The sequence below is a fragment of the Eumetopias jubatus genome, unplaced genomic scaffold, assembly GCF_037043125.1.
Source record: "Eumetopias jubatus isolate StellerSeaLion01/CBP00866 unplaced genomic scaffold, mEumJub1_p1.0 scaffold_4, whole genome shotgun sequence".
In the NCBI taxonomy this organism is placed as follows: domain Eukaryota; kingdom Metazoa; phylum Chordata; class Mammalia; order Carnivora; family Otariidae; genus Eumetopias; species Eumetopias jubatus.
In genome coordinates, this window is record NW_028274810.1 from 42,392,429 (window position 1) to 42,418,109 (window position 25,681).

Sequence of the window (25,681 nt, forward strand, 5' to 3'; positions counted from 1 at the left end):
GCCCAATAATATATGTGGAGGAAGTGTGTCACTCTATCTTAGGGAGACATGGGCCAGAATTAAGTAAACATTCTAATGACTTTTTTTTTTCCAAAAACTTCAACAAATCTTCCTTATTTGTGATATTATGCTTTCATAGTAATTATAGATAATTTTTACAGAAGTATGAGTCCTTTTTGATTAAATAATCACAGTTTAAAATATTATATATGTTTAGATCATGAGAGCTAAAAATAGCACTTTATCACACATAAGAAATCTTTAAAGTACATAAGTAGTCATTCAACTGATGCCTTCTTCACCTTCTACTTTGGCTTTATTAATAGACAACAAAAAAGTTTTTTTCCTCCAATTCACAAATCATTTCTCAGTTTATAATACATTAGTACGAAGAAAGCAGAATGCCTTCCAGAGTCTCAGAAGAAATCACTATTGAAATTCAGATCATCACTTAAATACTTAAAGACAGATGACTTCTAATATTTTACCAATGCTCCTGTTGGAAACTTTTTCTGTCAATATTTAATTCTTAAATGGGTATATTTAGTCCAGAAATTTCTCATCAAGTAATTAATTTTAGTAAGTTGTGACTTCCATTCCCCAGTACTTCTTATCCAAGAATAAACAAACCAAGGCTCTTTTACACCTTGTTCCCACAGTGCTTTAGATAGCTGAATCGTGGTTATAAAATTTGGTAGGGTGGCACCAGGGAATACTAATAGTGTAGTGGTTAAAAACACAGATTTTGGAGCCAGACTGCCTGGGTTAGAGTTCTGACAACACGACTTACTACCTGTGTGGTCTTTGACTTAACCTTTCTGTGCCTCAGTTTCCTCATCTGTCAAGTGGGATTAGCATTAATATTACTTCAAAGGGCTGATGTGAGGATTAAATGAGATAAATGTGTGATACACTTAAATGTGACTGGCACATAATGAGGACTATGAAAATGTTAGCTACTATTGTGATGACAATGATCTCATCATATGAAGTAGAATTTTTTTCTAGAAAAAAAATTACCATACCATAGGAATAATAAAATGTCCTTATTTACATTTACTTTTTTATATACATCCACACACAACAGCTGTCAAACTAAGAATAAATGGCTCTTTCCAAATAGCCCAGTTAATAATTGCTACTTACTCATCTTGACTCTGTTAAAATTTAAAATCATTAAACTTTCACATAAATAGCATTCATTGTATTTCAAATGCAAATCTCAAATACATTGACTATTTCAAACACAGTAATCAAAGACAGTGTGGTATTGGTGAAAGAACAGGCAAATAGACCAATAGAACAGAATAGAGAACCCAGAAATAGACACGTATAAATATGGTCAACTAATCTTTGACAAAAGAGCAAAGGCAATACAATGGAGAAAAAATTGTCTTTTCAACAAATAGTGCTGAACACTGGACATCCACTTGCAAAGAAATGAATCTAGACACAGACCTTAAACCTTTCACAAGAATTAACTCAAAATGCCCTGAGGACCCAGTTGCAGCTGAGGACCCCGGCGTCAGGGCCAGGTTCGGGACCATGAGCTGGATTCCTTTCAACACTGGGCAGCCCAAGAAACAGATTGTCCCCAAAACAGTGGAGAGAGATTTTGAGAGGGAATATGGAAAACCCCAGTAGCTGGAGGAGCAGACCAGGAGGCTGCAGAAGGACATGAAGAAGAGCACTGTTGTTGACCTGGCCATGTCCAAATCTGCCGGGAAGATATCCTTGGATTTGCTCTCCAATCCCCTCTGCGAGCAAGACCATGACTTCCTGAACATAGTGACAGCTCTGGACACAGCCAGGAAGCGGATGGACACCTTCAACCAGGAAAAGGTGAACCAGATTCAAAAGACCATGACTGAACCCTTAAAATATTCGGCAGTGTCTTCCTGAGCCTAAACATGGCAGTGAAACGGCAGGAGCAGGCCTGGCAGGACTACTGGAGACTGCAGGCCAAGGTAGAGAAATACGAGGAGAAGAATACGGTACCCACGCTGGCCAAACTCCACCAGGCCCGAGAAGAGCTGTGGCCTGTGCGGGACGACTTCGAGGCCAACAACAAGCAGCTCCTGGATGACTTGCGGAGGTTCTACCACAGCCGGCTTGACTACTTCCATCCAGCCCAGCTTTGAGGCCCTGATCCGAGCCTAGGTTGGGTACTACTCTGAAATGCAGAAGATCTTTGGAGACCTAACCCAGCAGCTTGACCAGCCTGGACACCCTGATGAGCAATGGCAGAGGGAGAACGAGGCCAGACTGAGTGAGCTCAGAGCCCTCTCTGTTGTGGCCGATGAGTGAGTCCCCACCACCCTTTCAAAGACTCCTGGGACACCTGTCTGGTCTTTGCCCTTGTCAAGCTTAGGCTCAGGCGTCAGCCAGCAAAAGGCCCTCCCCTGAGAGAAGTACGGGGACAGCAGTGGCCCCTGCTCTACCTCCCCAGCCCTCTGCAGTGAGCCTGGCACCAGGAGCCCCAAGCAGGCTGCTAGCTCCCCACCCATAGCAAGAGCGCAGATGGGTAAGCAGAGCAGAAAAACTCCAGGAGCCTTCTCATTTCCAAAAGAACCATCCAAAGGGCATGCATCCTGGCCTAGGGCCTGAGCAAGCTTCCAGCCTTCAAAGGCACAGGCTTTGTCTGCTCACCTGAGGTCTTAGCCTTGCTTGCATCATCATGATCACATCTACCTCCAGAGACCCATCCTGGGGAGTCCACCCACCCTTGTTGTCTTTCCACTTCAGACTCCTCTTTTCTGAAGAAGCCCAAGACACTGCCATGGGGAACAGAAGAGCGGTGGTTCCCCCAGCCCAGACAGAACCCTCACTCCAGCCTCCCAGCATGACAAAAACTAGCTTAGCCCACTTTTGTCCCTTAGGCCAAGGGCAGAGAAAAGCTCCAAGCCTTGCAGGTTCCCTAGGAAACCCAACTCACCTCGAGTGACCTCGAGTCACCTCAAGTCAATAGGCTACCGACAAAATGTCACAGCCTGATTCACAAACCTCAAAGCAAGAACAGGGGTTTGTCTCACCAGAATATTTGGAATTTTATTTTTTCAAGTAAAGTTTTCAATAAAATTAAAAAAAAAAGGAATTAGGGCGCCTGGGTGGCTCAGATGGTTAAGCATCTGCCTTCAGCTCAGGTCATAATCCCAGGGTCCTGGGATCGAGTCCCGCATCGGGCTCCCTGCTCCTAGAGAGCCTGCTTCTCCCTCTGCCTCTCTCTCTCTCTCTCTGTCTGTCTCTCATGAATAAATAAATAAAATCTTTAAAAAAAAAAAAAAGGAATTAACTCAAAATGGATCACAGACCTAAGTGTAAAATGCAAAACTATAAAACTCCTAGGACATATAAAAAAATCTAGATGACCTTGGGTTTGGCAATGATTTTTAAATATAATACCAAAGGAACAGTTCATGAAAGAGAATTGATAAGCTGGACTGCATTAAAATTATAATTTTCTGCTGAAAAAGATATTGTCAAGAGAATGAGAAAACAAGCCACAGACTGGGAGAAAATATTTCAAAAGACATCTGAATTTGCAACGATGTGGATGGAACTAGTATTATGCTAAGCGAAATAAGTCAATCAGAGAAAGAAATGCCATATAATTTCACTCATATGGGAATTCTTAAGAAACAAAACAGGTGAACATAGAGGAAGGGAACGAAAAATGAAATAAGATAAAAACAGGAGGGACGCCTGGGTGGCTCAGTCGTTAAGCGTCTGCCTTCAGCTCAGGTCATGATCTCAGGGTCCTGGGATTGAGCCCCGCATTGGGCTCCCTGCTCGCGAGAAGCCTGCTTCTCCCTCTCCCACTCCCCCTGCTTGTGTTCCCTCTCTCGCTGTGTCTCTCTCTGTCAAATAAATAAATAATATCGTAAAAAGAAAAAAAAAAAGAGAGGAAGGCAAACCATAAGAGACTTTTTTTAAATTTTATTTTATTATGTTATGTTAGTCACCATACATCATTAGTTTTTGATGTGGTGATCCACGATTCATTGTGTCTGTATAACACCCAGTGCTCCATGCATTATGTGCCCTCCTTAATACCCATCACCAGGCTAACCCATCGCTCCACCCCTCTCCCCTCTAAAACCCTCTGTTTCTCGGAGTCCATAGTCTCTCATGGTTCATCTCTCCCTCCAATTCCCCCCCCTTCATTTTCCCTTCCTTCTCCTAATGTCCTCCATGTTATTCCTTATGTTCCACAAATAAGTGAAACCATATGATAATTGACTTTCTCTGTTTGACTTATTTGACTTAGCATAATCTCCTCCAGTCCCATCCATGTTGATGTAAAAGTTGGGTATTCATCCTTTCTGATGGCTGAGTAATATTCCATTGTATATATGGACCACATCTTCTTTATCCATTTATCTGTTGAAGGGCATCTCAGCTCTTTCCACAGTCTGGCTATTGCAGACATTGCTGCTATGAACATTGGGGTGCATTTGGCCCTTCTGAGACTCTTAACTATAGAGAACAAACTGAGGGTTGCTGGAGGGGAGATGGGTGGAGGGTTGGGCTAGATGGGTGATGGGCATTAAGGAGACCACTTGGGATGTGCACTGGGTTTTATGTGAGTCACTAAGTTCTACTCCTGAAACCAATACTACACTATATGTTAACTAACCTGAATTTAAATAAAATCTTGGGAGAAAAAAAAAGGACATATCTGATAAAGGACTATTATCCTAAATATATAAAGAACATTATTTCCCTTGTGACAAAATGGGAGAAGATATTTGCAAATGTCTTATTGGATAAAGGGCTAGTATCCAAAATCTATAAAGAACTTATCAAACTCAACACCCAAAGAACAAATAATCCAAACAAGAAATGGAAGAAGACATGAACAGACATTTCTCCAAAGAAGACATACAAATGGCCAACAGACACATGAAAAAATGTTCAACGTGACTTGGCATCAGGGAAATCCAAATCAAAACCACAATGAGATACCACCTCACACCAGTCAGAATGGCTAAAATTAACAAGTCAGGAAATGACAGATGTTGGCAAGAATGCAGAGAAAGGGGAACCCTCTACACTGTTGGTTGGAATGTAAGCTGGTGCAGCCACTCTGGAAAACAGTAGGGAATTTCCTCAAAAGGTTGAAAACAGAGCTGCCCTACAACCCAGCAATTGCACTACTGGATATTCACCCCAAAGATATAAATATAGTGATCTGAAGAGGCACCTGTTCCCCAAGGTTTATAGCAGCAATGTCTACAATAGCCAAACTATGGAAAGAGCCCAGATGTCCATCAACAGATGAATGGATAAAGAAGATGTGATATATATACATGATGGAATACTACTCAGCCATTAAAAAATGAAATCTTGCCTTTTGCAACGACATGGATGGAACTAGAAGATATTATGCTAAGCGAAATGAGTCAATCAGAGAAAGACAATTATCATATGATCTCACTCATTTGTGGAATTTAAGAAACAAAACAGAGGATCATAGAGGAAGAGAGAAAAAAATAAAAGAAGACAAAATCAGAGAGGGAGACAAACCATAAGAGACTCTTAATCATAGGAAAAAAACTGAGGGTTGCTGGAGGGGAAAGGGGTAGAGGGATGGGGTAACCAGGTGAGGGACATTAAGGAGGGCATGTGATGTAATGAGCACTGGGTATTATATAAGACTGATGAATCACTGACCTCTACCTCTGAAATTAATAATACATTATATGTTTATTAATTAATTTAAATATAAAAATGGAAAAAGAAAACAAAAATATATATGTAAAGAATTCTTAAAACTCAACAATAAGAAAATAAACCCATTAAAAAATGGGCCAAAGACCTTAACAGAAACCTCACCAAAGATATACAGATGGCAAATAAGCATATGAAAAGATACTCCATATCAAATGTCATCAGTGAAATGCAAATAAAAACAAATATACCACAACACAGCTATTAGAATGGCCAAAATCCAGAACACTGGCAATACCAAATGCTGGCAAAGATGTAGAGCAATAGGAATTCTCATTCATTGTTGGTGGGAGTGCAAAATAGTACACTTTGGAAGATAATTTGATGGTTTCTTAGAAAACTAAACATACACTTATACGATCCCACAATTATGTTCCTTGGTATTTACTCAAAGGAACTGAAAAACTAGGTCTACAGAAAAACCTGCACATGGATATTTATAGCAGCCTCATTCGTAATTGCCCAAACTTGGAAGCTTGGAAGCAACCAAGATGTCCTCTAGTAGGTGAATGTGATAAACTATGGTCATTCAGACAATGGAATATTATTCAGTACTAAAAAGAAATGAGCTAGCAAACCATGAAAAGACATTGGGGGAACTGTAAATGTATACTACTAAGTGAAAGAAACCAGTCTGAAAAGGCTATATACTATATGACATTCTGGAAAAGGTAAAACTATGGTGACAGTAAAAAAAAAAAAAAAAAAATCAGTGGTAGTCAGGGGTTAGTGGGAAGGGAAGGATAAATAGGTAGAGTACAGAGGATTTTTAGGGCAGTGAAACTGCTCTGTATAATATTGAAATGGTGGGCACATGTCCTTACACATTTGTCCAAATTCATAGAATGTACAACACCAGAAGTGAACCCTAATGTAAATTATAGACTCTGGGTGATAATGATGTATCAATTTAAATTCATTAGTCGTAAATAAATGTCCTATTTAGTGGGAGACATTGATAATGGGGTGGGAGGATTGTGCATGTGTGGAGGTTTATGGGAAACCTTCCACTCAATTTTGTGTGAACCTAAAACTGCTCTAAAAAAAATAGTCTACTTAAAAATTTTAAAATAAATGTGAAAAAGGTACAATGTTTGTATTCTTAAAATATGTTTTTTGTTTTGTTTTGTTTTTAAGTAAACTCTACACCCAACGAGGAGCTTGAACTCATGACCTGGAGATCAAGAGTCGCGTGCTCTACTGACCGAGCCAGCCAAGTGCCCCCTAAAATATGTATCTTTGATTTTAGAGTCAGATCTTACCAGCCCTCGTTCCTGTTGCTGCAGTTTCTGTCGTAAGTTTGGAACTCAGATGCTAAATTTTAGAAAAACCTTAGACTTTGAGCATGAGTTACAATACCTAAAAATTTTGTCACTGTTACAAATGCAAATTTATCTTTAGGGAAAAAAATAGAAAAATATTAAAGAGATTCATTTCTTACTCCATCTAGGTTTATAAGACAATAAGTAAACTTAAGGCAAGTGTCTGTAAGACATTAAACCCTATTTAAATGTTCTAGAAATCCTATTTTTTTCTTAACTATAAAATGTCCTTCTTTAGGTTATTACAGTAATTTGGACTCGTATTTGGAATTAAACAGTCAACAGAATTTGAGTGCATATTGTATAGTATTTGATGAGTACTATAAAACGTTTTAAAAGATGGATATTATCATAGTGAACATTTTCCATGAATAAAGTATCTCATTCAGCAAATATTTACAAGTGCTTACTATGTGCTATGAAAGAGATACACAGCATCCTTACTTTCATTCAACTCATATTCTAGTGGGAGAAGACAACTGAGAAACAAGTTAATAAAGAAATGATAGAATTTTAGATAGTTTGAAGTGCTTTGAAGAAAAATTTTATTTATTTTTTTAATGATTTTATTTATTTGAGAGAGAGAATGAGATAGAAAGAGAGCATGAGAGGGGGGAGGGTCAGAGGGAGAAGCAGACTCCCTGCTGAGCAGGGAGCCCAATGTGGGACTCGATCCCAGGACTCCAGGATCATGGCCTGAGCCGAAGGCAGGTCGCTTAACCAACTGAGCCACCCAGGCGCCCAAGAAAAATTTTAAATGTTTCTAAGGCAGGAATTGGAGAGGGGCTACCTTACCCAGGATGGTCAGGGAAGACCTCACTGTTTAGGTCTGTTTTAAGAATTATACTAAAAATTTGGCACTAAAATAGGTAGAGGAAAAGGAGCAAGGCTAGGTATCAGTTTTTAAAAAAGTATAATGCTTTCAGAAGAGCAAGTAGACTGGTGAAGAGCTCTTAATGACCTCTTTGATTCTATTATCAAGAAATGTATTCAGGGGCGCCTGGGTGGCTCAGTCAGTTGCGCATCTGCCTTTGGTTCAGGTCATGAGCCCGGGACCCCGGGATCAAGCCCCGCATTGGGCTCCTTGCTCAGCGGGGCATCGGCTTCTCACTCTGCCCCCCAACCCTGCTCTCATGCTCTCTCTCTTACTCTCCCTCAAATGATTAAATAAAATCCTTAAAAAAAAATGTATTCAGCTCTCTTCACCTTTCCATTTATTCCCCCTTCCCCATGAACAATCTGTACATATCCCTCCAAGCCTACAGCTAACAATCAAGTTAAACAGTTTGATACACATAGGGTAACAATTAATGGCTTTAAGTAAGTGTGTTATGTAACTGTTACAGGACTTAAGGGACCATTAAGCCATAGAGAGTAGATGATGAAACTTGGAATGAGAGGAATTGGTTCTAATATTCCTAGCTTCACTATTTAGTATCTATATTAAGTTCTGGAAAAATGACTATATCTCTAAGACTCAGTTCCCTTATTCTATGAAATAGATAACATCATTTATCTCATTAGACTGACATAAAGAATGAGAAAATATGTGAAAGGGCTTTACAAAAATAAAATACATACAAATGTTAATTGGGCTGGTATGGGGAAGTTTTATAAAAGAAAAATATGAGCAGGGTCTTGAAAGATTGATAGGATTTAGAAAGAAAGAGGAGCATGGGGAAGGTTTTCTATTTGGACCGAGAACACAAAGCCCAATGGAAAAGAGCATAAAATGTATGTGATACAGCAAAAAGACTGGTCAGATTACAGCATAGGATTTAGGAAGGCTCACATTAGGAAGCTGACAAAAGAAGTTATGGTCAGATTGCTGAGAGTTTTGAATGTCATTTTTTTAACTTAATGACTGCTCCTTCATGTTCTTCAAAAAGGGTTAATTCATTGGGTCTTTGAAAAAACTATTTTTCTACATAACCTCTATGCCCAATGTGGGGCTCGAACTCACAACCCCAAGATCAAGAGTGGCATGCTCTACCGACTAAACCAGCCAGGAGCCCCAAAAACAAACTTTCTTTTAAAAGGTATTTGACATTCCTTTCTTTCTTTTTCTTTCTTTCTTTTCTTTCTTTCTTTTTCTTTCTTTCTTTCTTTCTTTTTTTCTCTCTCTCTTTCTCTTTCTTTCTTTTTCTTTCTTTTCTTTCTTTCTCTCTCTCTCTTTCTTTCTCTTTCTTTTTTAGATTTTATTTATTTGTCAGAGAGAGAGAGAGCACAAACACGGGGAGTGGCAGGCAGAGGAAGAAGCAGACTCCCCGCTGAGCAGGGAGCCCAACACAGAACTCAATTCCAGGACCCTGGGATCATGACCTGAGCTGAAAGCAGACACTTAACCACCTGAGCCACCCAGGGGTCCCAGGTATTTGACATTGCTTTTTTATTATTATTTTTATTAAAAAAATTTTATTAACATATAATGTATTATTTGTTTCAGGGGTACAGGTCTGTGATTCATCAGTCTTACACAATTCACAGCGCTCACCATAGCACATACCTTCCCCAATGTCCATCACCCAGCCACCCCATCCCTGACATTTCTTAAGTGTCAGTTTACTTTGAAGCTAGTGAAATTACTTTCTTGGTTCTAAGGTACATTCTTGACAAAGTTTCATTAATATTTGTAAGCTTCGAGAGTAACAATAAAAGATGTTAAACTAACCTAAAAAGAGAACAAGAGCTTTTTTATCAGTCATAATTCTCCTTGGACTATTGTCTGTACCATTGGAATTTCCCAGCACTTTATCACTATAGTTATATTGGTAACTCCTAAAGTTTTCAAGTTTTAATACTGTGTCATTGCTTGATTTTAGTACTTTTCCTGCAGAAAGCACTATAATTGAATATACACATTTAATTTTATTGAATTAAGGGCCTTTACAAAAGAAAAGATTTACAACAAAATTTAAAAGTACAGGGGTACCTGGCTGGCTCACTCTTGGAGCATGCAACTCTTGATCTTAGGGTTGTGAGTTTGAGCCCCACGTTGGGGGTAGAGATTACTTAAAAATAAAATTTTAAAATAAATAAACAGGGGCATCTGGGTGGCTTAGTCAGTTGAGCGTCCAACTCTTGATTTGGGCTCAGGTCATGATCTCAGGGTCATGAGATCCAGCCTCACACTGGGCTCCCCATTGGGTGTGGAGCCTGCTTAAGATTCTTTCTCTCCCTCTACCCCTCCCCTCTCTTCTCTCTCTAAAAATAAATAAATAAATAAAATAAAAATAAATAAAATTTAAAAGTATATGCCTTCAAAAAAATAACATGAACTTGCTTTAAGAAGTTTATAAAAATTAGGAAGCCACGTTCCCAATGCCCCACTCTGCTCTGCTCGCTAGGCCTGCCAGCCTGCACCCATCATGGCCACCATTCAGCAGCTGGTAGGAAGATGGCGCTTAGTGGAGAGCAAAGGCTTTGAAGAATACATGAAGGAAGTAGGAGTGGAATGGCTCTGTGAAAAGTGGGTGCAATGGCCAAACCAGATTGTATCATCTCTTCTGACGGCAAAAACCTCACCATAAAAACTGAGAGCACTTTGAAAACAACACAATTTTCATGTAACCTGGGAGAGAAGTTTGAAGAAACTACAGCTGATGGCAGAAAAACTGAGACTGTCTGCAACTTCACAGACGGCGCGTTGGTTCAACATCAGGAATGGGATGGGAAGGAAAGCACAATCACAAGAAAATTGGAAAATGGGAAATTAGTGGTGGAATGCGTCATGAATAATGTCACCTGTACTTCAGTCTATGAAAAGTAGAATAAGAATTCCATCATCATTGTGGACAGGAATTAGCTGTGAGGATGAACAAGCTCAGTTCAATGAGCAAATCTCCATACTGCTTTTTTTTTCATTACTGTGTTCAATTATCTTTATCACAAACATTTTACATGCATCTATTTCAAAGTGTTGATTTAATTAGGATCATCCCTTTGGTTAGTAAATAAATTTGTGCTAAAAAAAAAAGAAGTTTATTAAAATTTAGGGGTGTCTGGGTGGCTCAGTCATTAAGCGTCTGCCTTCAGCTCAGGTCATGATCCCAGGATCCTTGGATCGAGCCCCACATTGGGCTCCCTGCTTGGCAGGAAGCTTGCTCTCCCTCTCCCACTCCCCCTGCTTGTGTTCCTGCTCTTGCTCGCTCTCTCTCTCTGTCAAATAAATAAATAAAATCTTAAAAAAAACGTTTATAAAAATTACTAGAGTTATCTGAAGACACCAAGAATCAGAAATATTTTGTTTTTTAAAAAATAATTTCTGAGCCACTGGGTGGCTCAATCACTAGAGCATGTGACTCTTGATCTCAGGGTCATGAGTTCAAGTCCCATGTTGTGTGTGGGGCCTACTCAAAAAAAAAAAAAAAGATTTCCTTCCTACAAGGCTTTCCTTGTTTAAAAAAGGAAAAAAAAAGTATCCTAATAAAATAGCCCAGTAACAATGGGGCGCCTGGGTGGCTCAGTCGTTAAGCGTCTGCCTTCGGCTCAGGTCATGATCCCAGGGTCCTGGGATTGAGCCCCACATTGGGCTCCCTGCTCGGCGGGAAGCCTGCTTCTCCCTCTCCCACCTCCTCTGCTTGTGTGCCCTCTCTCGCTTTGTCTCTATCTGTCAAATAAAGAAATAAAATCTTAAAAAAAAAAATAGCCAGTAACAACTTCCCTTCTTTGTACCCTTTTTTACAAGAAGTCATTGAAAAACTTACTCGAGGACTAGTGAATATACAGTGAGCTAATCTCATACTTTCCTAGCATTTTGGAATTAGTTAAAATAAAGTGTTCTCTATATTACTTTTTAATACTGAATCAGAGAATTAAAAAAAAACTATAGAAGTCTAGGTCATTTTATTTTTTTTATTTTTATTTTTTTTAAAGATTTTATTTATTTATTTGAGAGAGAGAATGAGAGAGAGAGAGCACATGAGAGGGGGGAGGGTCGGAGGGCAAAGCAGACTCCCCGCCGAGCAGGGAGCCCGATGCGGGACTCGATCCCGGGACCCCAGGATCATGACCTGAGCCGAAGGCAGCCGCTTAACCAACTGAGCCACCCAGGCGCCCCAAATTCTAGGTCATTTTAAATGGGTCTTGTAAATTGATATTTGATTATAACACTGACTATGTTGAAAGATCATATAATCTAGAGCAATGCTGTCCAACAGAAATATAAAGTGAGCCACATATGTCATATAAGTATTTCTAGAATCCACATTTTAATAAAAGTAAAAAGAAAAGTAAAATTAATCTTAATAATGTATTTTATTTAACCCAATAAATCTAAGATATTATCATTACAACATGTAATCATTATAAAGATAATAATGTTGTTATTGCATTAAAAAAATGACATTCAAAACTCTCAACAATCTGACTTTTTCAGTCAGCTTCTGACTTTTTCTGTCAGCTTCCTAATGTGAGCCTTCCTAAATCCTCTGCCATATAATCTGACCAGTTTTTTTGCTGTATCACATACATTTTATGCTCTTTTCCACTGGGCTTTGTGTTCTCGGTCCAAACTGAAAACCCTTCCCATCCCCCTCTTTCTTTCTAAATCCTATCGATAATAATAATCTTTTACACTCTTTTTTTGGCACCAAGTCTTCAGAATCCAGTACGAATTTTACACTTATACAACATCTCAATTCAGATAGCCACATTTCAGGTCCTTAGCTTTCATGTGGCTAGTGGCCACTGTATTAGCCAGTGTAGACATAGAGGTTTCTACAAATCACCAGTGCTATAGTCCAATTTTTCAGAAATCTCAACCTATGAACTTAAGTATCACACATACACATCTCTCACATGTGCATTTATGGGAAATAAAATCTTAACAGATGCACTCTAAAGAAAAGTCCATTTTTACTTATATAAAATAGTATCCCCGTGCTCACTTCAGCAACACATACACTATCGTTGGAATAACACTGAAAGATTAGCAAGGCCCCTGTGCAAGGATCACATGCAGATTTGTGAAATGTTTACTATCTTAAAAAAAGGTAAATATGTGAGGTGATGGATATGAATTAACTAGAGGGGAGGAATCCTTTCAGAATGTAAACATATATCAAATTATCTCAAGTATCTTACAATTTTGTCAATTTTACCTCAATTACATTGAAAAATAGTATTCACTTGTTTTAAAGATTTTTTTTAATTTATTTATCTGACCGAGGGAGACACAGCGAGAGAAAGGGAACACAAGCAGGGGGAGTGGGAGAGGGAGAAGCAGGCTTCCTGCTGAGGAGGGAGCCGGATGCGGGGCTCGATCCCAGGACCCTGGGATGATGACCCTGAGCCGAAGGCAGTCGCTTAACGACTGAGCCACCCAGGTGCCCCTAGTATTCCATTTTTTATCTTTAAGAAAAAAATACTTGAGGGACGCCTGGGTGGCTCAGTCGGTTAAGCAGCTGCCTTCGGCTCAGGTCATGGACCCAGGGTCCTGGGATCGAGTCCCACATCGGGTTCCTTGCTCAGCAGGGAGCCTGCTTCTCCCTCTGCCTCTGCCTCTCCCCCTGCTTGTGCTCTGTCTCTGACAAATAAATAAAATCTTAAAAAAAAAAAAAAGAAAGAAAGAAAAAAATACTTGAGGGGCGCCTGGGTAGCTCAGTCAGTTAAGCGTCTGCCTTCGGCTCAGGTCATAATCTTGGGATTGAGCCCCTCATCAGGCTCCCTGCTCAGAGGGCAACCTGCTTCTCCTTCTGCCCCTCCCCCTGCTCCTGCTCTCTCTCTCTCACATGCTTTCTCTCTCTCTCAAATAAATAAAATCTTTAAAAAAGGCACTTGTATTTTTTTGAAATGATACTTTACATTTAAAGTAGTGGGAATGGCTCCATTTACACATGGTCACTTAGTACCTATACTTTCAGTGTTGAAAGTAAAAGCATCACTAGGAAATGAGAAACTTATGTGATTTTCACTTCATTCTTTTCTAAAGTTTCTCCTCTCATGAGGAGTCAGAGAAGGCATCAGAATCCGCTGGAAAACAAAAGGGAGCAGTCTGTGGCTACAGTGAAGCCAACGGTTCCTCAGAATAAGACAAGTAATACAAAGAAAAAGTCTAGCACAGAGTAGAGGCAGGAAAGAACACAGGCTGCTATTTCACTGAACTGTTAGAATCTTAGCCAAGGGGCGCCTGGGTGGCTCAGTTGCTTAAGCGTCTGCCTTCGGTTCAGGTCATGATCCCAGGGTCCTGGGATGGAGCCCCACATCGGACTCCCTGCTCAGCGGGGAGCCTACTTCTCCCTCTGCCCCTCCCCCTGCTTGTGCTCTCTCTCTCTCTGACAAATAAATAAATAAAATCTTTAAAAAAAAAAAGAATCTTAGCCAAAACTGCAATAAACTGATTATCTAGCAAGTCTGTTTAGCTCTCCAACTATTTATAACTCTAAATTGATTTCTTTTATTTAAACCAGTACCTAACCCAAACTACCAAATATCTTTATAACACAGTGCATCCATAAAGTCATAATAATTAAACCACTGTTACTGTGATTTAATTATGATTCAAAGACTTTATTGCAACCTACCAAATGTTAAGTATTAGGAAATGTATAAAATAAGCCAACATGTTCTATAGTATTCACCAACTACACTAAAATTAGGCCATTGACTGCCTAATTCCAAATACAAGTCCAAACTGCTATAATTTCAAAGAAGGACATTTAAAGATAAGAAAAAAAAATACGATTCAAGAATAATTTAATGTTATTATTTTTTAAAAGATTTATTTATTTGAGAGAGAGAGAGAATGCGAGTGGGGGGAAGGGTAGAGGGAGAGAAACCAAGCAGACTCACCTCTGAGCGGGGAGCTCCACTCCGGGCTTGGGGCTCAATTCCAGAACCCTGAGATCATGACCTGAGCCAAAATCAAGAGCTGGTGGCTTAACTCACAGAGCCACCCAGGTGCCCCAAGAATAATTTAATTTTAAATGGATGGTTTTTAACGTTTGACTTTTAAATATCTTAAAATATAGCCTTTTTATTATGGAAGCTAAATCAGGAAGTCAAGGCAACTGTTATTGAGGTGCTACTGTGTTATATGCCATGAAAGATAAAACAGTATCAGGAGTTTACAATACAAATATATGTAATAGTACCTAGTATCTGTTGCCACTTTTGCAAGACAGGGGCAGAGCTGAGGGGTTGCGGCAGAGACCACGGCCCATAAAACCTAAACATTTACTTCTGGCCTTTAACAAAAAAAATGTTTGCTAACCTTTGCTTTATACAATTTATTCTTGACTAGAGGAAGAGGGAAGTGTAAGCATACACCATAATAAAATTTTATTGTATCTAGTAAACTTTTAAAAAACTAAAAAAAAAAAAGTTTTCACTATTAAACACAGCTTTCACTGTAAAACATCAGCCTGGCTGATGGTAAAATAAAACCTGTAAGCTTGTTCTCAACCTAGGCATGTCTGCTAAGGAGAATATATTAGAATATTTAGGGTGGTGAGTAAGCTATTTGTTTATCACAAGGGCAGAATATTTTAAAAGGTTGACAGAGACTTTAATAATCAGACCTCCATATTGTCCAGCTTAACCATCCTCATCTAACCCATTCCCCCTGGCCATAAATGACGTTGGCTATTACCCAAAATCAAATTTACCCACAAAATAGTCGATTCTCATTATTTGCCATAGTTATGTTCTTTAAAGTTGTCATGGATGCTGAATTAGCGAATACTGAACCATTGCCCCTAAGGGAAATGGCAGGGTTAAGTCAACTCATCAATACATAACCTTGTTTGATGTGTGTTTCTGTTTCAAGACACCTCATTCAATTTAACATTGAACTCATGGCCAATAGCACTGTAACTCATGCCTGAATGAAGCTTATCTAACATATCAATTCTCTCCATAAGGCACATCGAAGCCTTCTTGTGCCTCGGAACACTAGACAGCAATTCAGCCCTATGTTGAAACATTTCTTTAAAGAGTGAAATCACCAACAAAATGCATACTAGTGCAAAAAATACAAAAATGGACGAATAGATCACAAAGGCTTGTTATGAGCGTTAAAATAAGAAGTCTAAGCACTGCCTTGTTGGACCTCAGCTGGGAACATAGGATTCATATTTTTTTGCTGCTCTGCCTCTGCATATGTCTGCAAATGACCGGGAAAACATCCCAAATACTGATTTCAGGGATATAAATAAATTTTAGTGAGGGCAAATAAGAAAGTACAGAGTTGGGGCGCCTGGGTGGCTCAGTCGTTGTGACTTCAGCTCAGGTCATGATCCCAGGGTCCTGGGATTGAGCCCCGCATCCGGCTCCCTCCTCAGCGGGAAACCTGCTTCTCCCTCTCCCACTCCCTCTGCTTGTGTTCCCTCCCTCGCTGTGTCTCTCTCTGTCAAATAAATAAATAAAATCTTAAAAAAAAAAAGTACAGAATTGGTGAATAATGAAGGATCAACTGTATGATATACTACTACTGTTAATCTTCTACATTAATGATGATCAGTTAAAAAACTGTTTTTGAGCAACATCGATATTAAATATAGTCACCCAAAGTAGTGTCTCTGAAGTGATATTTCTTTGGTATGTGTAAAGAAAATGGTGTGGGTGTTTTCCACTCTTCTCTCTGGGCATGGAGCTTACTACCACTTTGAGACTCAGCCTCTAGTTGGGCAAATCTGAGTGCCAGCTTCGATTAGGTTCCCTTGACCTTTAGTTCCATATTTTTCCCAGTATCTCCACTCTATCACTTATCACAACTACATAACTATCTGTGTGCTTATGCCTCACCCACAGGGTTGTAACATCCCTTGAAGAGTTCCAGTTTGGGGGTTTTTTCTACAACTTTTTTTTCCCCTAGTACAAAGCCTTATAATACATTGCTATTCAATTAACTTTTACTAAGTAAATAATTCAATGAAGTGAGAAATTACAGGGACCTAAAGTATGACTAGGATATAAAAAGACAAATGGGTAAATTTAAGTAATAAAAGTAGAATGTGTACAACTTGTCAACCAACTGTATCTGGGGATTTGGAAAGATTTTAGATTGCCCTGGTTTCTAGATTAAACAAAGGTGTGCTCATTTGCGCTACTACTGACAGTATAGAATGTAGAATATAGGAAGAGTACATTTGAAGGGAAAAAGGAGATCCACCAGAACATGCCTACCACCCTACTAATCACCCATTCATCTACGTTACTTGTATACTTGGTAAATTTTATCGCTTGCTAAGACTGCATTCCTAATTACTATCTATGTTATAACAACTCATTTCTCTGGCTAACTCCCCAACTATAATGTAAGATCATATAGGGCGAAGATTTATTTGACTCCCAAAAACCTAGTAAAACAATATTTAATTGAATTGAATGTGGATGAAGATGTCCAGGAGAGAGTTGGATATTCTTAATTGGGGCTTAGGAAAAAAGTCTTGGCTAAAATAAAGCTTTAGAAAATATTATAACACAGGTGGTATTTTAAAGTGGAAAAGAGGAATAATTTTTGAAAGAATCAAAGACAGAACTTTATGATACCCAGCATTTAAAGGGCACATCAATCAAGAGACCATGAAAAACACTGAGAAGGAGCAATCAGAGACCAAGTGAGAATGCAATGGCAGATACTACTGATTATGAACCAAATAGCCATCCCTAACTTCTTTCTTGCTTAACAGATACCAATTTCTTCCAAAATAATGAACTCAAGGAAGGGGGAGTTTCCGCAGTCCCGGGGGAGTGACTCATGGTTAGTTTAAATCAATCATAGTAATCACATTTCCTTTTGCCAGTGATTGGTGTAGGGGTGGCCAATGAGATGTAAGGGAAATGCTCTGGGGAACTTCAGGCAGACTGTCTTCCCTATAAAGAAATACCTGCCCAGGAGAAACCCCAGCATTGCCTCTCTACTTTTGGAAAATCAAAACACAATGCTTGTTATCTTACAACCCTGAAGATAAACATCTGTGACACTGAGAATGGTAGAGGGTAAAGAGAGCAAGAGCCTGGGTTCTCAATAGGGTTGTTGCATCTCTGAATCAATCCTGGAACCACCCATCATTGGACTTACTGTTAGAGAAATTCTGTTACTTGAAGGTGAAAGCATCCTGATACCACTGGTGTCCCAAAATCAAAAGGAGGAGCATTTCATGAAGGATACAGGAAAGTCAAGAAAGGTAATAAAAGAGTACCCACAAGAGTGATTTTGGTTTCAAGAGTTATCGGTAATCATGGTAAGCACTCAAAAAAACATTAATTATGTGCAAACACTATTCTAACAAAAATATAACCTCATCTAATCTCTCACAACAATCCTCTGAAGTAGATGTAATTATAGGCAATGAAAAGCAAAAGCCAGAATCCAGGGAACTGAACAAGAGGGGCATGAAAATAGAAGAGTAAATTTAAACATTTCAAGAAAGTCATCTGAAGGAAAGAAGAGAATTGTATATAAGGGAGGAATAAAGGAGGTTTTAAGATGGTCAAGGGAATTTTAAGATGGTCAAGGGAAGAAGAAAACAATGTAGAGGAAAATGAGATATATAAAAATACTTAAGAAATTATTGTTTAAGTAAGGTTCAGAGAGATTGGAGGGTTTGGTACCAAGAGTATAAGTAGATAAAATTTGAACAAAATGAGAAGTAGGCTCTGAGATTAACAGAAAATATTTAAGGACCAATTTATAAATTTGAAGACAAGAGGATGGACTAGGAAGAACAAGAAGTTCATAGATGCTATCCATGTTCTTTAAAAAGTTTTTTTTAAATATTTATTTGAGAGAGAGAGAATGAGAGAGAGAGAGTACATGAGAGGGGGGAGGGTCAGAGGGAGAAGCAGGCTCCTCGCTGAGCAGGGAGCCCGATGCGGGACTCGATCCCGGGACTCCAGGATCATGACCTGAGCCAAAGGTGGTCGCTTAACCAACTGAGCCACCCAGGTGCCCAAAAATTTTTTTAAAAAGGAAATCCACTACTAAAGAGCAAAGAATAAAAGAGCATTTGATAAGAATGGTGATGGTCTGGCATAGCAGTTATGAGAAATAGGAAGGAAATTGATCAGAAACAAGTAAGATTACTAAATTGGACCAGCTGAAACCAAGAAATCATGATGACTAAACACTCATTTCTTTACAAACATTTTAAGGACCTTCCATATGCCAAAGCACCTTTCTAGGTACTGGGGATACAGTATGAACAAAAATTCCTGCCTCATGTACTTTATGTTCTAATGGGGAAGATAGAAGATATTTTTTAAAAGAATTTTTTGTTCTTTTTTTTTAAAGATTTTCTTTATTTATTTATCAGAGAGAGAGAAAGAGAGAGTGTGCACAAGCAGGGGGAATGGCAGTGGCAGGCAGAGGGAGAAGCAGGCTTCCCGCCGAGCAGGGAGCCCAATGCAGGACTTGATCCCAGGACCCTGGGATCACGACCGGAAGCTGAAGGCCCATGCTTAACTCTGAGCCACCCAGGCATCCCTATCAAGATTTTTTTTAAAGATCTTTTTATTTGAGAGAGAAAGCAAGCATGTGAGAGTAGGGGGAGGGGTAAAACAGGAGCAAGAGGAAGAGAATCTCTAGCAGACTCTGTGCAGAGCATGGAGCTCCACTCCAGGCTGAATCCCAGGACCCTGAGATCATGAGGAAACCAAGAGTCAGCCGCTTCACTGACCGAGCCACCCAGGCATTCCTATAAAGATTTCTTAATAATTAAAAATATTTAAAAAAAAAACTACTATATGCAATGTTAGATGATGGTAGGAGCTAAGGAAAATAAAAGAATTAAAATTTTATTTTTTTATTTTTTTAAAGATTGTATTTATTTATTCATGAAAGAGAGAGAGAGAGAGAGAGAGAGAGAGAGAGGCAGAGGGAGAAGCAGGCTCCCAAGGAGCAGGGAGCCTGACGCGGGACTCCATCCCAGGACCCTGGGATCATGACCTGAGCCGAAGGCACACGCTTAACCATCTGAGCCACCCAGGCGCCCAAGAATTAAAATTTTAGATGGGGTGGGCAGAAATGGCTTCACAGAGAAAATGGTATTTGTACTATGACCTGTAAGAGGAAAGGGAGAAAGCTACGTATAGATGTGGGGGTTGAAACCAGGTAGAGGGAAAAATCAAAGTACAAAAGTCTGGAGGTGAAAGAATGCCAGGCATCTTCAAGGTGCAGGTGTGTCAAAATGATGGGGTGGGGACATTCAGAGAAATAATAAGGGGCCAGATGGTGTAGAGTTTTGTAGGCTGCTAAAGACTTTGGTTTGTATTGAGGGAAGATGAGAAGCCATTGGAGAGTTTTATGCAGAATGACAGGATTGCTTTGGTTTCTATTTTAAGAAAAGAGTGGGAAAGTATGGTGGGCAATGATGGAAGACCAATAAGAATGTATTGCAATAATTCAGGTGGTTTGGACAATGATGTAACAGTGGAGGTATTATTAATTTTAAAGGTAGAGTTAATAGAACTTCCTGGTGAATCAAATGTGGGATGAGAGAAATCAATAATAACTACAAGATTTTTCAGCTTCAGCAAATGGAAAGAACAAAATTGCTATTGACTAATATAGGAAGATAGAAGAGCTGAGGGGTGGGGAATTGGGGAGTTCAATATTGGACATATTAAGTTTAAGATGTTTATTAAACTTATGAATGGTAGTATCTAATAGGCAGTTGGATATAGGAGTCTAATATTCATAGAAGCAGTCCAGACGGAAGATAAAAAATTGGGAGTAGAGGTGAAATTAAAACCTTGAGGCTAGAGTTTATACTACAGTGAATGTAGATGGGGAAAAAAGTTCCAAGGACAGAGTCCTAAGATTCACAAATGCATTAGTAATAATAACTATTACTAGGAAGGTGGGGCCCTCTCCCTTATCCCCAGGAGATGAATCTTAATTATTCAGAACCAAGTCTGGTTACTTGCTAGAGTAAGCCTGTGATTCAGCTTTGGTCAGCACAAGGTTAGTCCGATTGGTGTCCACGGGAAGAGGATAGTAGAAAGGTTTCCTTGCTTTTAAAGACAAGAAACTTTCTTCTTCCACTTTACAGTTATGACTGCATAACACTGGGAACCATGGCAACCCTTATGCAATCATTAGGAGCATTAAGCCACTAGCTGAGGATGGCAGAGGGCAAAGATGAAAAAAACATGGGTATCTCATGTATTGCTGAGCTGTAAATCAACCAGCCATAGGGCCACTCTATGCCTGGATTTTTTTGGTTATTATTTAATACGGGTTTTCATTACTTATGGGAAATAGCATCTGGTTACAATAATCTCATTTTTAATTTTCAAAGCAATGCTTAGGGTATCAAAAAACAAACTGAAACTCAGGGGGTGCCTGGCTGGCTCAGTCAATAAAGCATATTGACTCTTGATCTTCGGATCGTGAGTTTGAGCCCCACGTTGGGTGTAGAGTTTAATTTAAAAATAAAAACAGATTTAAACACAAATGAACTAACTGAAACAAAAAAGGTTAAAGTTGGCAAGGTTAAATAACCTAGCACTTAGGTAACAAATGGTGAACTGAAGCTCATCTAACTCCAGTGTCTATTTTAAGCGATTAGGAGTTGTGGATTTAAAGAGTGGACACTACTGAAAGACAAGGGGAATGAGAGTTGGGAATTCTTGAAGGGACTGGCAAACTAAGGCCAGGAAGTAATAGAGATTGAAAGAAAAGGGAAGTACAGAAGAACAGATAGAATAGATTAGTAAACAAGAGAGAGAGTTCTTCTTAAGAGAAGAATATTAGAGTTGAAGATTTTTATTTTTTGAGTAGTGTGAAGACTAGATGTAGGTTATGCCAATAAAAGGGAATTAATTGTATTTTGAGTGCTCAGGGACTGATTGGTTACTATTTACTAAAACACACTGTGGCATGCTATTTTATGTACTTGGGATTCAGTGCTAACTAAAATACACAAGATGTTCTGTGGAGCTCACACTTTGGTGTGAAGAACAGACAATAAACAAGCAAACAACTAGAACTTTAGTGAATATGGAGTTGCTGGTCAGCATAGTCAGAGGCACTCAGTAGCATCTGATTTGAGATGAAATTCCCTGGTTGTGGCTTGACTATCAACTGAGGCCTTTACACAGGGTTGCACACAGAACACAAGTGAATGAGAATCAGGATGACAATAACTGGCAATTATGTGAGTATTTCAAATAATTTTACATATGCCCACTCAAGAAGTAAATGTTTAATGAATGAATGATCTGATCATTAAGTTTCTTCCATTCCAACTCTTCAACCCATTACTTAATAAACTACAGGTTACTTTTTTAAAGATTTTAAGTAATCTCTATACCCAATGTGGGGCTCGAACTCACAACTCTAGAATATTTTCTGTTAGACTGATGCAAAGAACTCTCTGAAAACAAAGATGGAGTCTTTGCAGTGATTCATGGTTTCATTCAACATTCACTCCCTAGAATAAGCTCCATGAGGGTAGGCATATTTGTCTATTTTGTTTACTACTTTATCTCCAGCACTTAGAACAATGCCCAGCATTTTTACTGAATCGAATAAATAAGCACCTACTGGATGACAGGTATTATGTTAATCACAAAGGTAAATAAAATGGTTCCCACCCTTAAGGAGTTTACCATTTTAAAGGCTCTAAGTAAAAATCTCTTGGTCTTCACTTGTATCAAAGTACATCCTTAAAGAGCAAGGTTAAGAATCTAAAAGCATTACCTGTCCTGGATAAAAGAAATTTATTGTAGGCTTCATATGATCTTAAATTTAAAAAATAAACTACCATTCTATCTTGAAAAATCAGTATTTGTATCACTAGGTACTACAATTAGATGACCTGTTATAAACAATGATTATGGTAAATCAAAGAAAAATAACAATTTCAGATGCTCCTTTTAAAAATTTTAATTCCTTCTTTTTTCAAATCCTTTCAAATATATCTTAACAAAAATGAAGTGAGAATATCAGTTAATATGAAGCAACATAAAAGAACAAACAGAATCAGAAGGCAAATTCCAAAGAGATCACTGCTATAAATAGAGACATGGAAATGTCAGGACAGAGAAGAAAAGTTCCACTAAAAAACAACAACAAAACTATATGCCAAGTGAGCTTTACATCTCATACCCACCCATCTTTAGTTAAGGATTTCACTGGCAAAGATCCTCTTTCAATAATCTACTTCAAAGCATCAGTGTTATGAGTAAAGGTAGATGTCCTGATTACAAAAATCAAGATGTTTTTGGTTCTGCAAAGATTCTTCTTTCCTAAGAAGAAGAATCTAAGCAGAAAACCTCCAACTGAAATTTAACCCAATCACTGCTGCTCCAGAGTTCTTTGATGAAATTAAGAGCACTGGATTAGGAATCTAGTGTTGACTCTGCAATTAATCTTGTCATTTTGTGCATGGCTCTCAAGCAATCCAGGCCACAATTTCCTCCACCATAATATGACAGAAACAGATCAGATGATATTCAAGGTCTTTCTAAGTCTGCTATCCTAAGAAAAATTGAGTGAAGCTTCTTTTCCATGCTGGATAGCTTCAAAAGCCCCCAATATTCATAACCACATATTCAACAATTTGAACTATAGCTTTGCAGGGAAGTGGTAACTATGATAACAAACAATTCAATTTGATATTAAGATTTTACCAACATAAAGGCACCAAGCCATACTGGGCAAACCAAAGAGTAAGATCCAGTCCTCAACCAGCCCTCTTTTATACAGAGAGAAAAGGGGAGAGAACAAGATCTCTGTGTTCAGAACATGTACTAGTCTAGCTGGGGAAATAAAATTTAATTAAGCTAAATTCTGTATTTATTAAACTTTTTGCATAAGAGGGCAGTTTTCAAACTGATAAGCCTAAGAATCAACTGTGATGCTTTTTTTTTTTTAAATAAGAAATGTAGATTTCCTAAAACAAGTTTCATTAGGCCCAGGTGGAGCCCAAGTATTCACATTCTTAAAAAACACCCAGATAATGCAGTTTTTCTCAAACATACCCTTGTTTCAGAAACACTGCCCTAGCTTAGATCAACAAAAAACTGATAGGGTTCAAAAACAGAAAATGCTTCTAGGGCACTGGGTGGCTCAGTTGGTTAAGCGACTGCCTTCGGCTCAGGTCAGGATCCTGGAGTCCCTAGATGGAGTCCCGCATCCGGCTCCCTGCTCGGCAGGGAGTCTGCTTCTCCCTCTGACCCTATCCCCTCTTGTGCTCTCTCTCTCTCTCTCTCTCTCTCTCTCTCTTAAATAAATAAATAAAATAAAATCCTAAAAAAAAAGAAAAAAGATGATTTTAAATTTTGATCTTTATTTGGCTAAATTTTTTTTTTTGAAAAAGATAAATGTAACAGAAGTGAAAGGAACTGATATATAAATATATGATCCAAGTAGGGAGAGAAAAAATAAAACATGTTTTGACCACAAAATAAAGGGAGAAGAAGAACAGTAAATATATCAATTTACTTTAGACATTTGGGTTTTTAAGCAACATACAAAATGAGTCTTGGAGATATCTGCAGACACAGGTTTGGAAATACACGTAGCAAATAAGTACAGGACTAATTCAAGGTAAATTAACAAAACTTATATAACACTGTATGTTAACTACAGTGGAATTAAAATTTTTAAAAACTTTCACAGGTCAAAAAAATTATGAAACCATATATATTACACATATTCTATAGTTTCATTATATATTATATTCTGCAGCATTATATACCAGCTTTATTCCAAGTTATTGGGATGTATGCTATAGATTTAACTAAAATTACTCAGGAACTGGGTGGTAAAGCCAGTTTTTTGAGACAGATGCTGTCAGGAGTACCAAATTTTCAACCCAGCATTATCCCTACAGTAAGGGAGCATTATGGTATATCAGTAAGGGCAGGCAGCTCTGAATTTTTTTCACTAAATATTGATATTCAATTTCCTATATATTTTATGATTCTGTGCTGTATCTCCCCTGATCCTGGTCAAAGGACAGATCCTGCTTACACACAGCCTGCCAAAAGATGTGTACAGCTACCCAAACACTATTTATATATTCAAAGAGGCCCTGTGTATGATTCAGTAAAGATGGTCCTTCCCTCATTAAATTTGAAGAACCCTGTAAAGTCGGGAAACAGTACCTTAGCAAGCCCCTTTCTCTTCCCCCATATATGCCCTCTGCCTTCACTGAAGGGCAAAGGAAATTTTTATTTTCATAAAGAAACTTTGTCTCAAGCATTAATTGTTCTAAAAGATTAAACTATAAAGAATTTTAATTTTCATTAAGAGTCTGATTTTAAAACTCTTGGTATGCTTTTTTGGGAAGGTGGGCTATTTTGTAGAGGAATCCAATATGCCAACAGTACAAACACAATCATAGATGCTGTGTGGTAATACAGAGGAAAAATTAAAATTAAGCAATACTATTCTTTTCTTGAAGAGCTTACAATCTAGTGATGTGGATTACAAACACATAAACCCCCTAAATAATGTATTTGAAAAATAACATTAATCATACCAAATATATATGTATACACATACGCTCTCACACATACACACAGCACAGAGCACTATATATATTTTAGTAAAGCATATTACTAATCCAACCAATGCAATTAACAGAAAAACAAGCTTCTATCCTATTATATAACACATGGGTTCTTTAATCTTGTATATAATATTTTTATTACATTAACACCTGCCTTCTCATGAA

The 25,681-nt window shown here is 38.4% G+C and overlaps 1 non-coding gene and 2 pseudogenes across 1 annotated transcript; all 3 read left to right on the forward strand.

Moving 5' to 3' along the window:
- The first annotated feature begins 1,497 nt into the window (after nucleotides 1-1,497).
- LOC114208340 (bridging integrator 3 pseudogene) lies at nucleotides 1,498-2,307 on the forward strand (annotated as a pseudogene).
- An 8,208-nt stretch (nucleotides 2,308-10,515) lies between these two features.
- LOC114208341 (fatty acid-binding protein 5 pseudogene) lies at nucleotides 10,516-11,008 on the forward strand (annotated as a pseudogene).
- Nucleotides 11,009-12,932: 1,924 nt separating this feature from the next.
- Nucleotides 12,933-13,038, forward strand: LOC114208539 (U6 spliceosomal RNA). The gene has a single exon (XR_003609048.1). It is a non-coding gene; the product is annotated as a U6 spliceosomal RNA (small nuclear RNA).
- Nucleotides 13,039-25,681: the final 12,643 nt, after the last annotated feature.